The sequence below is a fragment of the Epinephelus moara genome, chromosome 23, assembly GCF_006386435.1.
Source record: "Epinephelus moara isolate mb chromosome 23, YSFRI_EMoa_1.0, whole genome shotgun sequence".
Lineage (NCBI taxonomy): Eukaryota > Metazoa > Chordata > Actinopteri > Perciformes > Serranidae > Epinephelus > Epinephelus moara.
The window spans coordinates 8,377,008-8,393,066 of record NC_065528.1 but is presented as its reverse complement, the minus strand read 5'-3'; the positions used below and the strand labels follow the sequence as shown (position 1 = coordinate 8,393,066).

Sequence of the window (16,059 nt, the reverse complement as noted above, 5' to 3'; positions counted from 1 at the left end):
GCGCACTGTCCGCCGGTCAGCCAAACTTCGGCTTACACCGGCTACGCTCCGCCTGCGCTGACAGTAGACCTGGTTTCAGCTGGCGAGCTTTTAGCGCACCTTCGGTGAAGCCTTTTGGCACGAAACTGTCACTGCGCCAAGCTGGATCTGTCGACACCTCCCACTGCTGCGCCGCCACACCCATCTCAACGCCCCTCGGTCTGCCAAACTACCAAACGGAGCGCACCTCGGGTTGCGCTGCTCGAAACTAGCTCTGCACGGGGTTCACCACCCTGCGCCACACTGCGCCGCACCGGAAACTAGAGCCCATCATGTTCACAAGAATGAGACAGATGCAAGGTCACAATGATCTTGACCTCTGACCTCCATATTCTAATGAATTCATGCTTGAGTCAGTGTGGACTTGTGGAGCAGGGGCTAAATTAGATAATTGTTATTAGACTATATTCTGGCATCTAAGTATCTGAAGTTACATTTTAATCACTTAAATGTAAAATCTCTATCACAACTGGCAGTCGCCTGGCTCTGTGGGGCTGGCTCCAGGTTGACAGAAGGATGAACACTGATGCCTGACTTTAATTTATCTAAAACTACTCTTATTTTATTTTATTTTATTTCACTTTACTTAATTTTAATTTTATTTTATTTTAACACTGACAAACTAAAGCGTGTTTAGATCAATTATCATTAAACATCATTAAAAATAAATAACTTAACTCTGCAGCAGTGTAAATATTTAAGCACTAGTAGCCTAGTGGGTTATTAAATTTTAACACCTTTGTCCGGCTCAGACACAGGTGGTGCGTCTATGTCTCCTTTGCCACTTGTTATGTCAGAAAAGGAAGCAGACCCAATATGCGCGGCCACACACTCCGCAGCAATAAGCTTTTATATGAATAGGCTACTATAACAATATCAGAACTATGTAACATATAGGCGACATATATTATTGGCTATATCATGCATATTATCAATATGCATGCTGTAGGTTTGTACATGTCATGGATGGATAAATTAAATATTCTACCTTCAAATTTCAACTGTCTGCTGCAACACTGTTGACCACGGCAGTTTTCTTTCTATACTTCATTTTTTTGACTTTTATGTCTCTCTTCAGGCTGCAAAATAGAAACAATTGGTTAAACTGGACATGGGACATCAGCATTTCCATTTCTAGCTCAGAGAAGTTTTTCTTCTTGGCTGTATTATGCCTCTCCATGTGGTAAACTCTAGGGGCGAGGCCTTTAAACCAAGAATATACTGGAGCTGAATATGTAAATGAAGATTGTTTCCATTTATCAACTCCCTATCATTCCTGCACTGTGACTGGGAAATAAGATTGTTTCGTGAGTCAACGGCAAACCCTATGGTAAGACAATTTTTGTGCTTGGATCAGCGCTGTTTTGTGCATTTATTTGATAAATGAGGGGCCATTGTGTTTTTGGGTGGTCAATCCCATTCTCGTGTATGCAGTCTCATAAATACAATATCTCAGTAAGGCCTTAAGGGAATTTCCTCAAATTTGGCACTGGACTCAAGATTACACTGTTTACAATTTAATGGTCAAAGGTCACTGTGACCTCACAAAACGCACTTTTAGCCATAACTCAAGAGTTCATACGCAAATTAGGACAGAATTTCACACAAATGTCTATAAAATGATGAAGTGATGGCATATATTCAAAAGGTCAAAGGCCAGTCTCACAATGACATCATAATGTTATGCAAAAACACATAGCCATCATTCAATATCATAATTCAAAAACAGAAGGGGGTCATTGGGTCAAATACTGAATTGGTGACACTAATCTTGGGTGTCCACCTTGAAACTGGGAGAAAGATGTGTGTGACTCATTCATGTTTTCACAGACATGGATATAACCTGTAACAACTTGATTGGTTCGCAGAGGCACACAAACACAGGGTGGTAATTCTAGGTTTGTTTTTTTTGGATGTTACTTTTGTATGTTGTTGTTCTTACAGCAATATCGTCAGAAATGGAATTTCAACCCTAATGGGTGCTGACTAAAACCTCCTGCACATACAACAACAATAAGCCCTGGTTTACAGTAAAACATAGGCAGCTTTGGCCAAGGAGGACGCCCACAGAGGTGGGGACAGACTTCTGTACAAACAGGCCACAAACTCGCTGACAAAGGAGATCAGACAATCAGAGAAGTAAAGAGGTGCTTCTCTGAATAGCTGAAAAACAAGTTTTCAAAAAATGACCCGCCATCAATGACTGTGTTTACAAGGTCTTTAGTATCCCGGTTTTGAGGCTTATCCCGGCTTTGAGCATATCCCGGATATGATGTTTCCATGGAACAGAGAAACCCGGTTATTCATATCCCTGTGTACATGATAAATACCATAACCGGTTTTCTGATCACTGCACCCTATCTGCGCAGGCGTGTGTTTCGTCTTTTAGGTCTTTTGTTTACAACAGATTCTAGCGGGCTTAGCGTTAGTAAATACTCACGTTGTATTACAGCTATGGCTCATCCACTTCATCTTCAGCAATGGGAGGAGAGAGCGACAACAAATATTGAATACGACACCAACTTTGATAGGTATTCGGCTGTCACTGCCACCACGCAGTACAAGGCCGCCATGTTGCTTGTATATCTGTGCACGCGGCGGGCAGCCGTCAGAGACCGGGATAAGGCGTATACATGCTCCAGTATCCCGGCTTCTATCGGAGTACTCCAGGTGGCAAAACCAGGTTTCTTGAAACCGGGAAAAGGGCATAACCCGGTTTCTGAATTCGGGATATGGTGTTTACATGCACAAACACAAAAGCGGGATACTTAAAAAACCCAATCAAAACCGGCATACTAAAGACCTTGTAAACACACTCAATGTGGAGGACACTCCAGGACATTACCCATCACATGAAACATTCTCCTCACACTGTGGAGAACTATCAAGTGACCAATGACCTGAATGTTTTTACTGCAGATTTGATAAGCCCACCTTCACACCCTTCACCCGCTTTGACATCAGACAACTACCTGCACCCCCTATCACCCCCTAACCTCTCCACACTGACCCCCCACCTGCACTGAAGATGTGAAGAGGATGTGTGCTGGCTCTTTCACAGACAGATGACAAGGAAGGCACCTGGCCCAGATGGCATGTCTCAATCCTGCCTGAAAGTATGTGTTGACCAACTGGCCCCCATTGTCACACACATCTTTAACCGATCACTGGAGCTCCTTTAAACGCTCTACAATCATTCCAGTCTGAAAGAAACCCTCCATCACAGGATTAAATGCCTACAGGTCTGTTGCCATGACATCTGTGGTCGTGAAATCATTTGAGAGACTGGTGTTGACCCACCTGAAGGACATCACAGGACAACTGCCGGACCCCCTGCAGTTTGCCTACCAGACAAACAGGTCAGTGGATGATACCGTTACCGTGGGACTACACTACATCCTGCAATACCTCGACTCCCCAGGGTCCCCAAGGATCCTGTCTATAGACTTCAACTCGGAGTTTAACATCATCATCCCAGACATTCTTCTCACAAAACTCACCTGGCTAACTATCCTAGCCTCCACTTGTCAGTGGGTCACAAACTTCCTGACAGACCGCAGGCATTAGGTGAGGCTGAGGAAAATCACATCCAGCACCGAGACCATAGACATAGGCAACCCCCAGGAAAGTGTGCTCTCTTCACCGCCCTTCGCCGTCTACATCGATTTCACCTCAGAAAAGACGGCAGTTAAACTCCTGTGGTATGCAGATGACAAAACAGTCATATCTGCTGAGGTATATCAAGGTTTCCCAACAGTCTTGCCACTTCCCTCTTCCTGAGAACTGTGTGTACCAAGTGTTGGATGACTGTTAGACAAACAAGTAGCGGCATGAAAATGCTGCTGACATGTCTGAACTGCAAGAGCCGCATGCCGCACATTAACCTTGTGTGTATGAGTGTTTTTACCATACATGAAGATGTTTTCATCGTTCATTTCCCTGGTATATAAGACGAGAGAGCTTTTTTTTTTTTTAAAAAATGTTAGTTTCTTTTGATAAGAGACAGTCCTTTTACTGAGGAATTCTGTTATTTTTCTTTCTTGTGATTTTGCTTTATTTTAGCTTATTAGTAAGCAATCATGTTAAACTCATTTAATCATTAATATTAGTTAAAATCATTTGCAGTCATCCATAAAATCAAGCACATTATTGTGATCTACTGAAAAGGCAGGGTTTTTTTTTCCTTTTTGGACTTCCACCACCTTTGAAGGTTTTCTCCACCTGAGTGCTGGTAAAGCCCCTTGCCATTATGTAAATATTCTCTGATGTGTTAAAAATGTGATAATCCGCTTTTTTCTGGAGAGAGACCAGCAGTAGAGGTGTTAGGATCACAGTCAAAAGGAGGTGGATGAGTCCTGAGTGATCCTGTGGGCAAGGAGGTAGCGCAGTAGTCTTAGCAGCTCGGCCCCATGGGAAGCACAGCAAACCAACAAGAAGGGGACTTTATTGTACCATGGCCTAGGCTCATAAGTGGTGCCCAGCTAACACAGTGGACTTAAGGATGAGGCCTCCACCAGTGCCATCCATCACCATACTGATCAATACTGTGTCTGCTGTGAAAACCATTAGGTTTCTGCGATTCATCATCTCCTTGGGACATAAATGGATGTCCAACATCTGCACCATCAACACACTAGCTCAGGAAGTTCAACCTGCCTCAGGAGCTGCTGATCAGGTTCTACTCCACAATAATACAGTTTTTTCTCTGCACATCCCTCACTGTGTGGTTTGGATCAGTCACCAAAAAGAACAGAACATACTACAACAGAAAGTAAGGACTGCAGAAAGAATCATTTGTGCCAGCCTGCCCTCCATCCAGGACGCACACACCTTCAAAGTTAGGACACAGACAGGTAGCATTACTGTTCCAACTTCTTCTTCTTCAGAGCACTGTGTGCCAAAACAACCAGACACGACAACATTTATTTTCACAGGCTGTAACTCTGATGAACAGTAAAATCAGTCATACACTGTCAATACAACTTTTTTTATGCCTTCGAGTTGTTGAGAGCCGTGGCCGGAGACATTATATTTTTGGGTTGTCCGTTCATCCGTCCGTCCGTCCATACGTCCATACGTCTTTCATAAACACGATATCTCAAGAATGCCTTGAGGGATTTTTTTCAAGTTTGGCACAATTGTCTACTTAGACTCAACAATTAACTGATTAGGTTTTGATGGTCCTAGGTCAAGGGTCAAGGTTACTGTGAACTTGGCGATCTTATTCTTGTGAACGCAATATGTCAATAATAACTTAAGGGAATTTCTTCACATTTGGTACACACATGCAGTTGGACTCAACGATGAACTGATTAGATTTTGGTGGTCAAGGTCACCGTGACCTCGCATGCGTGTCATTTTCGTAAACAGAAAATCTCAAGAACACCTTGAGGGAATTTCTTCAAATTTGGTACAGACATCCACATGGACTAAACAATGAACTGAATATGGTTATTTGTATTTAGTATTTTAAATATGGAACTTAGTAACATTTATTCCATTAGTCCCCAACTCTGGCTTTACACTTGTGGATCCAAGGATGTGCAGTGTCAGATCTGGTGCAATTTGGACTCACATTAATAAACTTTAAATACACAAGCAAACATCGCTCTGTGCAGCAGTGGGGGGTGGGGCTTCAGGGCTCTGCAGAGAGTTGAGCATGTCTTGCTAAGTGTATTTCACCAGTGTTTCTGACTGGGGTGTCTTTTTCTTAGCCATGCTAACTTATCACTTAACACACTAATAGCGTTACAGCCTGTGAAATACGTCAGCTAATTAAATTCATGCTCTACTTTTTAACCACGTGGCTTTCAAAGCAGGTTTAAAAAACGGGGACAGTAAGGAACGTTCCACTGGTACCATCCACAACTTTTACCACTGGAAATGCAAAAAATGCGTACCAAACTGAACTGAACCGCACCGGACTGCTTGGTGGAAATGGGGCTTAATTCACCTATTTGGAAATTAATAAATTGTATTATTTTTTGTTTTTCTCAGCGTTACCCAAGTGAGTTTACAGGGATGGATTTAGGGATTTGGGGACCCTGCTTTACTTTGCACCCTTTCTGTAACTGGGAATGTTGGTAAGCTAAAGACCCTTTTAGCTAATAAAATGACGCCGCAATGGCGTCATTTTATTAGCTGAAGACAAAACACGACTCTCCACCACAGGGCAGTAGGCTACATAGTAGTTTCAAAATGTTGTCTTGTTGTGTTATTGGGTGCCGGAATAGTCATGCATAACAGCTGCCACTGCCCATCAACAAAAACAAAGACAATTATGGTTAAATACGATAAAATGAGAGGACTGGACGGAGGCGATCATCAAATATGCTCACATGTGCAGTGGAGACTTCATATCAGGTTAGAAAAAATGTATTTACTAATGTAGGGATGAGTACTGTTATGTGTTTTAAGTGTTATCATGTCCATCTAATCAGAAATTGTGGAGGTATTAAGAGGAATATTATAGGATTTCTCAGTAAAGGTCCTGCATTCCAAATTATACTTAAAGAGAAGAGTTAAAAAGAGGAATTGTCAGCACAACTTACTTAAATTTACTAAACATCTGTTTGAGGTAGAGCTTTAAATTTTAACGTAATGCTGGATAATTTGATGAATAATAATGCATTAATTATTATATTTTGTGGCCAAAATTTGAATCTGCAACGAAACCAGTGTCTCTGTCGGGTAAATGTTGGATATTTTCCTCTGAAAAACAAGTTGAAATACACAGTAGGTAGAATACCAATGAGTTGCATAATCTTTAAGTCCCTTGGGGTCTTTTTAAATATTATTTCAGATTGTTTGTGTATTCTTTGTGTATGAGCTGTTTCAAGAAAGCTGCACAGGCAATGCACTATTGTTTTAAGCAACATGCACGAGAGATAAACAAGTAAACAAAGCTGTTGTACCATCTTAAAAAAGACAAAGAGGAAGGGAAATAAAAAAATAGAGCCTACCTGCTTTTATAAGTATAAGAGCTTCTTGCAAGTCAAAAAACACACTCAGAGATCTTGCAGTCCTACATAGTTGTGTGTTTACACACCCTTCCAGTCTGTAAGGCAGGAAGGAAATACGGAGCTGATCAGTGTGCGGAAGCAGCAGGCCAGGCACCAGGATAAAGTGACGAAGGGGGCTGTCTAAATTACGAGGGGGCAGTTTTTTTTATTATAAAATAAAATTCATTTATTTAACCATGCGAAAGCCCCAGAAAGTCTACATAACAACAACATAAGTCTACTGTTTCAAAATCAGAAAATTAATTTATTAATCAGACTCACTTAAGAATGTAGTACTAGCAGAGTGCTCTCTCTCTCTCTCTCTCTCTCTCTCTCTCTCTCTCTCTCTCTCTCTCTCTCTCTCTCTCTAACATATTAATGGTTCTCTGTCAAAATCAGCAGGGAGGGGCACATGCAGCTTGCAGCTCTCTTTCTCTTTGGATCTCCTCCGGCTCCAGTTTCAGTACTATTGACAGAGCTGCCCTAACAGTCACATGTATCTAAGCCAATAATTTTTAATTTTAAAATAATTTAAAAATACATTTCTAGCTAAAAGGTGGGCATGACAATAAGCACATAACTTGCTAACATGCAACATATTTACCTTGTGTTTAGAGTGCATGGAGAGATAAAAACTCAAGTGAAAGTGAAACATGAATATGTTTAGTCCTATTTAGAACATGAAGTAGTGGCGCACTTTAGGCTCTTGTGGATGAAATGAGTAATAGAAAAACAAATTTAGAAAAATGATCCTACCAAATAAATAAATATATTAAAAAGGTTTTTACTTTTCGAACTGTTTTCACGGGTTAAAAAAAAAAGTTAGAAAGATTATCCTGGCAAAACCTTTTTGTGCCTGTTCTTAAGTCATAAACACAGTTCTTAAGCCCTTATTCATACTACTTATTGTGAAGCATCTTCTGGCATGCCACTGTCATCATGGACAAGTGCAGCTATGACAATAAAGACAACTTGAAAATGCATCTTCTTGTAAAAAGTTGAAATGTCAACCAATCAAGAAATATCCCAGGGAGTTGTAAATATTACTTGAAAAGGTGTTCTAGATGGAGATATTACGACAAAAGCATCAACATTTCTCCCAACAATTGATCCAGATCTGATCATGTGCACTTAAGATTTTGAGTCTTTTTATACAAATATTGACACTACATCAATTTGAAGATATACCATACCTCAACACCTTTTTCACTGCAATGTAGACTAAAATGGCACAGAGTTTTACTTGGGTATACACCAAATGCTATCAAATACAAAAAGGCAATAATTCCTTTGCTTGGAAAGGATGATCCCCACTCTATTATTTTTTTCAGTTTCTAAATGGTAACTTTACAGCCCTGAAATCCACATTAAGAAATACTTTTTCTCAACACACGTTACAACAAAAGATCCTGCCCTGTATTCCTCCCTTCACACAAAGTCTACATAGTGAAATATACTTCTTCATGCCCAAAGCTTTCACTCCTCAAAAGTCTACCTTTAAGTCAACTCACCAGACTGAAAAGAATATGTGATGATCCAGGAGAATATGAGTAATTGTTAAGAGAAGTTTAGAGAAAGAAATTGTCAGGAAGGTTGGCTTGGATGTGCTGTAGACAAAGTGGATTCAGAGAGGAAAGAGGTATAATCATATCTAAGCCAGCCTCATTTGCACAATACCTACGGCAGGTAAGAAAATGAAGAAACAGAAGAGACAGAGTTGTTTGAGTATGTCAATATTTAGAGCCAGCTGTCAACTCACAACTAAGCCCCTTCAAGGCAATTTCAGTTGTAGTATAATATAGCAAAAATCTTGCGTCATTTAACCCCCAAATGGAAAGGCCAGCAGAATTAAGGATTTTATTACCTGAAAAACTAAAAGTCTACTTGATACAGTGCCCATGAGATAAAGTATTTAAAGGCGAGATCCTGTTCCCTTAAACGTATCACCAAACATAGAGGCTCTTTATTAGGTGGAAAGGCATTTTGGATATTTCTAATTATCCTATTTATGTGGTTTTAAGATGTTTTAAAATCACAGAAATACAAAGAGTGGTTTGAATAGAAAGTCTTTACCTGGCAAAAACAGAGTTTAATATACAGATAACTGTCCAAAAATATCAGGGAGAGGTTTCTAAAACATTAAGCAGATTTATAGTCAGAACAAAGTCAAGAGCACTTGGAGATTAGTCAGGAAAGAAACATGGACTTACGGCTAGAATGCTCACTGAGAACAGGACAGATGAACTGGTGAAGAGAAAAGGGAACACCCACAGTAAATACAACAGGAAGGGAAAGATAACAAGGGGTGGGTGAAACCTGATAATGAGGCTGAGGGACAGGTGAAACAGTCAGGGCAAGGTAAGTAATTTTGCGAGTGGGAAACACAAAAGGGCAGGAAGTGAGTATATGTATATATATATAAGTTTTCTAAAAATGAGACAAGAGGTGAGTAACAAAACAGGAAATAACATCATAGAACAAAAACAAGACAAAAATAACCTTCAATAGTAGACTGGGACATGACAGCCCCCACTTCAAGGGATGGATCCTAGACGTCCCACAAGGCAGTTCTGGAACACCAAGCACAGTGAGAGGGTCCAGAGGAAAGCTTGAGGAGACCTCAGATGGACAGCCCAGGGCACAACAGGCAGACACAACAGGTCAGTTAAGCCTTTCAAGAGGGCAACCAGACAGTGCCAATGGGCAGAGCAGGTGTGGAAGGCAACCAGGATGCCAGGGAGGCTTTAGAGGACAGGCAGGAGTATGACCAGATGATTGGAGCACATCTGAAGAAAGACCAGGTGGACGACCGGGAGGATGACAAGACAGGAGGAGCACCTCTGGGCTCTTAAGGCCCAGACACACCGAACCAATGTAGGAGAACTAGCGGCAACGAGAGCCCCCCTCCTGTGTCAACTCTCGTCTCCATGTCTTGACCAAAAAGTGCACATGAACACACCAAACCGAAGTCCAACAAGCACGTATGTCATGTGCCTGTCTGAGAGGACATACCCCTTCATACCAGCAGATGGCGGTTGTCTGTAATCAACATTTAAAAACGGAAAACCAGAGGACCATCTTGCCGCTGGTTAGCAAGGTAGCACATTAACAACACAATCCAATGTTGTAAGAACAGAGCACATTTACTGTGTGTAAGTGAACAATAACACAAACCATCTCAAAATGTTTCTGCTGAACAGCTCATTGGCTAAAGAAAGACAATCTTATCTCATATAATTTAGTTTTGGTCTTACTCCCTCTCGACTTTAGCTCTTTGTTTACATTCCTCACTTCCATTTCTCTTCTCATGCGCTGAGTTGAACCGTTAATCAGAGTGATTTCATTCGCTGACAAGCTCCGCTGTGCTGACACGATTCAACATGATGAACTGGTGTAAAAAAAAAATAAAAAAAGGCCAACTGGTGCCAACAAAGGCCAATGGTGCGGGACTGCACTGACAAGGGCAGCAGATGCTCACCAATGGCCCGACTTTGGCCAACGGCCGAATGGCGGCTTAGTGTGTCTGAGCCTTTAGCCTTAGTGGATTGCAGCAGCACAGGAACGAAAGACAGCTGCAACATGGTAACCCACTGAATGGGGAGTAGAAGCAGGTATTGGCCAGACCACCAACTAGGGACCACAAACAGGTGTCAGCCTGACCGCTGAATGGAGACAAGGAGCAGACAAGACCTCTGCTGGGACCCCTGACTCAGGACCAAACTAAATGTCAGCCGGGAAGCTTGACACATGAAGAGACAGGACATCAGCCAGAATCCCTGACGCAGGAACAGAGTCAGGAATATAGACTGTATAACACTAGAATAACTGCCTTGTAGTTGTACGCCACCGCCAACCAGTGAAGTTGCAGTTACAGTTTACATCCATGTCTGTTCAGACTCATGTAGCCATGGCAGTATGACAATTCTTTCTGCAAAGATGCAACAAATTCTTCAACACAGCTGCTTCTTTGATTACATTTGTTTGAACACACAGATGTTCAAACAGATGTAATCAAAAATGGCATATTACTTAAAACACCCGTAAAATATTTATTCTGTTTTTTTTTTCCACACCCAACCTTTCATCGTTTCAGTTCTAAATTACAAATGTTGTTGATGATACCATTGCATCCACTAGGGTTAAGGCAATCAATCTCTGATAAGAGAAGATCGCCATGGAGAAATGCCATGCTGGTCCGAATAGAAATAATTATAATTATAATTATTATAATTATAATTTAGATCTGAGAAATGCAACGTGGTACTTTTCTTCTCTGACATCATTGCCAAAACATCAATAATGTCGGCAGGATAACAAACCCTTTGGTCAGTAGCCAATAAATTTGGCTCCTTCTTCTCTGACAAAATTCTGAAAATTAGACAGTCAGTGCCTCCATATCAGGTACAGGATATGTATTGTGCCTGTGTCCACCTAAAATCAATTCAAATTCCATGACACAATTTTATCCGATCAACTTTAATAATTGATTTTAATGTCTTCTAATTCTGGTTTTATATCTTCCAGTCAGGTTTTTGGCTACACCACAGCACTGAGACTGCTCCTGTTAAGGTTTTAAATGACATCCACTTAAACGTGGACAGTTGCAGAATTTCAGTTTCAGTTTTACTATATCGCAGTGCAGCATTTGACACGGTTGACCACACATATCACTAGTACGAGTGGAAAACTGGGTGGGACTTTGTGGCAAAGTACAAAACTGGTTTGATTACTACTTAAAGGACAGGGACTACTTTGTGTATACAGTTAATTATATATAGTATATATAGTAATGCAGAGGACACATTAATTTACATAACCATATCACCAGAGAGGTATGGTCCAATACAAGCTCTGACTTAGTGAATCGCACAAATCAATGGTTGGATGTGCCACTATGTTCTTCAGTGAAACAAAGACAAAACTGAGGTAGGAGCCAAGGAGGAACTTTCAAAAGTGAGCGCTCAGCTTCAACTGGCAATGTTACAAACCAGAGACCAAGCCAGAAATCTAGGTGGAGTCATTGACTCAGACCTGAATTTCAACAGCCGCATTAAGACAATTTCGAAGTCAGCCTACTATCACCTCAAAAAACATCAAGGATAAAAGCACTTATGACTCAGCAGGATTTGAGAAAAACCTGTTCATACATTTATTTTCAGTAGACTACTGCACTAGTGTCTTCACAGGTTTACCGAGAAAAAGAAATGATCAGATGGCTGCAGCTTATTCATTACGCTACAGCCTGAGTCCTCACTATGACTAACAAAGTAGATTACATCACTCGTGTTTTGAGGTTTTTACACTGGTTTCCTGCAACTCTCAGTTCCTGCAACTCTCAGTTCTTTTAAATCGAGGCTGAGGACTCCTCTGTTTACCTCTACATTTTATTTATTAATGTCTTACACGGCACTGTTACTTCTATGCTTGTATTTTATTATATTTTCTAGCTCTTTGATGACATTTCAATTGTATTCAAACGTCCTTTGATAATGTGTTTTGTTTGCACTTTGTCTAAATGCTTTTGATTTTTTTATGTAAAGCACTTTTGATTGCCTTGTTGCCAAAATATGCTATATGAATGAACCTGCCTTGCCTTACTGAATATGTTTGTGTTCTCTGATCATTTGCCCATGCTGGCTCTAAAAGAAGCCTGCTATAAAATTGCAGATAGCTCTAGAAAATGTTGATGAAGAGTGGTGGTGAAGGATGATGGAAATCATAGTCCGAAAGACTGAGCAGTTAACTGCATCTGTAGCATGAAACATAAAATATTTGCTTTGCAAGACAATGAGAAGTATACCACAGAAAACAAAAACTGTAAGATAAAAAAAATAGAAGTATGCTATTTGCTGATTTATCAGCAGTTGCATTTTGAGTAATCATTTGTATTGGTGTATACAGTGGCATAAGGTAGTTACAAACCCCAGTGCACCCTATTATTTATTTATTTATTTAATTTTATATACTTTATTAATCCCCAAGGGGAAATTTAATTTTTTCACTCTGTTGTCAATTACACACAGGTCCGAACACACACATGCACAAACAGGACCTATACATGCACTAAGTGGAGAGATGTCAGAGTTGGGCTGCCCATGACAGGCGCTCCGAGCGGTTGGGGGATTCGGTGCCTTGCTCAAGGGCACCTCGGCAGTGCCCAGGAGGTGAACTGGCACCTCTCTAGCTACCAGTCCACACTCCATATTTTTTTGGTCCAGACGGGGACTTGAACAGCTGACCCTCTGGTTCCCAACCCAAGTCCCTAAGGACTGAGCTACTGCCACCCAATTATTATGATGGGCTAGCTGCTATTTATGTGCCTAAACTAGTTTCCATATAATCTTATCATCTCCTCACATGATCCCCACTTGACATTGGATAACACCAACATGCACTATTTGCACACTGACTGTCTCCTAGCAGTTAGCAAAAGACTAAATTTGTGAGACTTGATAATAGTGCATATATGTTACAGATAAGGTGGGTACTTTCCAGAGGAAATGAGGAGGTTGGTGTAACAGAAAACCTTACAAAAGCTGTACTGTGTGTCATATTCACAGGAAGTGCTTCGCATTGTGTTTAAAAAGTCACTTCAATTTTTTAACCTTTAATTTTTACTCTTTGATTTCTATTTGACTCTATATCACACACAGAGAGGTGTTGTTGAATCTTGGTTGAAATAAGACAGTGGGACTTAACTGAAAGGGAAAGATTCTTTTTAAATTTTTCATCACCTGGCTTGATCCTCCTCACTGCCTAAAGGTAAGACCCCCCTTCCCACGGTGGCTAGAGGTGAACTCCAATGAGGTCTAGCTGTGGAACTCTAGACGCTAGGGACAATTGGGTATTCCCTTGGGATCCATCAGAAACTGTCAGAGCATTCAACATTTGGGTGACTGATCATCGGGGTGTCCCTGACAGAGATGCTGCTCTGTGGTGTATTCAGAAGACAGAAAAGATAGGTACAAGAGGGAAGTATCAACCTTTTGATTATGTGCCCACCTAATGTTCAGGTAAGGGAGGAAAGGGAACCCCACAGTAAGTTTAGCTTAAGCAGTGCTTACACTTAGAAGGGATTGTTATATTTGTATCAGACCTGCTGCATTGCCCAGGCTCAACAATGACAGAGCGCTGTCACCTGATTTCAAAGAGCCTCAGCTGAGTTGAAATAACACGTCCATGTTATTTTATAAACTGATCCTGTTTTTAACTATATGTAAATCTTAATCGACAAAGTTTCCACTACCTACAGTCAAATAAATGCAACAGTATGAGGTACAATATTTCGCTCTGAAATGTAGTGGAGCAGAAGTATTAAGTAGCATGAGATGGAAACAGTAAGTAAAGTAAAAGTAAAATACAAGTACCTCAATGGTAAACTTCAAATACACTTTATTTAAGCATATCAAGTGTCTTACCTCTGCAGAGAATCATTTGGAGAGATCACAGTGATGAAATCTTCTTGTGATCCGGCATGTTATGTATGTGCAGGAAGTTTATTCTGCTTGCTTGACTTCCTGAAAATGAATTTGCGGGTGGTGACCCCAGACAGCACTGAAGCATGAATAACTGTCACAGCTAAAATGGAGCATGGTGTGGTCATGTTGTTGCCTTATCTTCTCAGACACTCCCATGCTGCAAAAGAACTTCCCCTATATGGTGAGCTTCTTTTACAGGCACAGTTGTTAATAATAAATAAAATGAAATGATATAAAAATTAGTTTTTGGAATAGCATGGAAATTCTAGTGTCTAAGCTCTCTTTTCTCTCTGGTTATGCAATTTTGGTGAAAAAGATCATGTAAATTATATTTAAATACTCACTCTCATCACTGTCCTTTAAAGAGACCATGGGTGACTCACAGTGCTTAGCACTGTTAAAGAGAAAGTAAAAATAAACATGAGGGGCTTGATTTGCCAGATGTCCCTCCACAGCCACCATTTATTCAACTGAACATAGTATAGTGCATTATTTTCTGTGTACTAAACCAGTAATAAAACCAGAGTAATAAATACAGAAATGAAGGAAACCACTTGTGAGACAAGAATGAGGATAGATGGTTTTACCAGTTGAAGGGAAAAGGCTTCAGCTCTGGAGGGTTGGCCTTGGTTATCTCCTTCCTTCTTTTAGTGGCCATGCGCTTCTGTCAATGTAGCAGCTGGATCTTCATGGTCGGTTTGTGTTTGTGTCCATTTGTGCGGACCTTCACCAGGGAAATAACTTAACTGTCCAGTTCCAGTACTGCGTCTTCAGGCTCAGAGGAGGGACACTCACTGCTCTGAACCTCTGCATTCTCTAGATCATGATCAGACCTTATCATTGACTTGCAGATGGCTGTCGGGTTCAGCAAGTGCCGATATGGTATAGAAGCACCAGGGGTTATTCTTTAAAGCTGCAGTTGGTAACTTTTGTGAAAAATGCTTTTTATCGCATTCTGTTACTGCATCGCCTATTGCCCACCTCAAATGTTTTCAGAAACATATTTTAGTGTACTGTTTAGCTGTAAAAGGCATAGACTGTAAAATAATGGACATAGCCACCATGCCATCACCCATGGTTTGTGAACTCCTGTTTTGAGGCTTGGTCATCGTTATCTTGGTTTTTTGGAGTCAGAAGTGACCATATTTGGGCATGAGGGTGGAGCTGACTGAGAGGTCGAGGACACTATCAGCAGACAGCCTGTCAATATAAGCAGCCACGCCCTTAGGTATGCATAACTTACATAGCTGTAATATGATATAAACAGGAGAGTCACATCAAAATTCATTATTACATGAAAAATCATTCCCCGTACAGTTGTCATGTAGGGGGAAATGAACTACAGAGGTGCCAGCCACTAATGGTTGTTCAAAGAACTGCTGTTTTTGACACTTGGAGCAGCAGCACTGAGCAGCAGCTGACTGATATCTCTACAATCTGACTGAAATCTAAAGAATCCTATGTATTTCTTCCATCAAAGTCACATCACTTGTGGTTAGTGTGGCCTTACACTACACAAGAGTGGAATTTGCAACTACAAA

General features: G+C 40.8%; 1 protein-coding gene across 10 annotated transcripts in view; it reads right to left on the bottom strand.

Moving 5' to 3' along the window:
- The window catches only part of LOC126385205 (NXPE family member 3-like), a 22,862-nt gene extending 7,611 nt beyond the window's left edge, over positions 1-15,251 (bottom strand). For 3 of the 10 annotated variants that reach the window (XM_050036803.1, XM_050036800.1, XM_050036810.1), the window contains exons 1-3: positions 15,106-15,250; positions 14,863-14,912; positions 14,459-14,557 (exon numbers count right to left, since the gene is read on the bottom strand). The gene's annotated coding sequence lies outside the window, so the exon portion shown is untranslated. Of the gene's footprint in view, positions 1-7,001; positions 7,020-13,774; positions 13,917-14,458; positions 14,558-14,862; positions 14,913-15,105 lie in introns of those variants that run through there. The other 7 variants (XM_050036806.1, XM_050036807.1, XM_050036802.1 and 4 more) reach the window with 6 other exon arrangements.
- Positions 15,252-16,059: the final 808 nt, after the last annotated feature.